Here is a 1,113-nt window from a genome sequence, read left to right as displayed (position 1 = left end):
GAGGAGGGGGTGGGGAAGTCGGTGGCAGGCACTGGGGAAGCCGAGCCGCCGAGCCCGAGCCCGGCGCCCTGTGTTGTGCTCCGCGCTCCGGGAAATGCCATCACTAATTTATGCGCTAAAAGGAGCCGGAGCAGGAGAGGCGCGGGCCGAGCCGGGGAGGCCGGCGGAGGGAGGGCGGGCGCAGGCACTGGCTGATGTGCAGCAGAAAATGGCTCCTTTCCCCTTTCCCTCCACCGAACGGCTCCATATTGCAAAACCAAAAAAAAAAAAAAAAAAAAAATTAAAAAGCGACGAAAATGCAATTGTGTGCCTCCTCCCTCCTGGTGGTGCAGGGAGAGGGGGGAAGGCAGCAAATGCTGGGCGCTGCGGCTGCAGAGCTTTCGGTGGCGAATTCTTTTTTTAATTTAAAATGCGAAGGCACCGGATGGAGCCTGACGCGCAGGCACGCGCACACACACACACACACACATACACACTCACACTCAGAGGCAGATTTTTGTGTTGCTGAGTATTTGGGGGGGGTGCTTGCCCGTGACAGCGGGCTCCAGGGCCCCGAGGGGGTGTGGGGGGCCGCTGGGCGGACAGTGATAGGATTAGGGGTCAAACGCCCGAAGTCCTCGCGGGGCCGCGGCTGGGGAGGCAGCAGGGGACGGCGACTTGGCATTGGGGCTGCTTTGCACGCAGGGTTCCTGGTGAGCAGAGTGGCTTTGGAACATGTCGCAGTAACATGCTTAAAATTCTTGACAACTGCTCAATAAACGGCTAGTTTCATTTTCCTCACCCCTCCCCTTCCTGCCCCTGCGTGTTTATTTTGACTTGGGGGGGGGGAGTATCAGGGGCCGCGTCAGGCCTGCAGAAATCCACGCTCCAGCCCACATCCACAGCGAAGCAGCTTTGGGTGCATGAAGACAGAGCAGGGCCTGTGTCATTCCCACCTGGAGGCCGCCGCGCTGGCTCAGTTTTTTTGACGCCATGTCCCCCCCTTTTCCCTTGGAAGATATAACACGTGGGAGCCCGAGGAGAACATCCTGGACCCCCGGCTGCTGATTGCCTTCCAGAACAGGTGAGCGGCCCCGGCAGCCGCCCGCAGCGGCCGGCCAGGTGTGGGAACCG

At 60.2% G+C, this 1,113-nt stretch overlaps 1 protein-coding gene across 1 annotated transcript in view; it reads left to right on the top strand.

Annotated features, from left to right (window-relative positions):
• The first annotated feature begins 273 nt into the window (after positions 1 to 273).
• The window catches only part of CBX4 (chromobox 4), a 4,357-nt gene continuing 3,517 nt past the window's right edge, over positions 274 to 1,113 (top strand). The window contains exon 1 of the mRNA XM_006753041.2: positions 274 to 1,063. The gene's annotated coding sequence lies outside the window, so the exon portion shown is untranslated. The remainder of the gene's footprint in view (positions 1,064 to 1,113) is intronic.

Source organism: Myotis davidii, unplaced genomic scaffold (assembly GCF_000327345.1).
Source record: "Myotis davidii unplaced genomic scaffold, ASM32734v1 scaffold211, whole genome shotgun sequence".
In the NCBI taxonomy this organism is placed as follows: Eukaryota; Metazoa; Chordata; class Mammalia; order Chiroptera; family Vespertilionidae; genus Myotis; species Myotis davidii.
The sequence above is the reverse complement of the archived record's forward strand: the minus strand, read 5'-3'. Positions and strand labels throughout refer to the sequence as shown.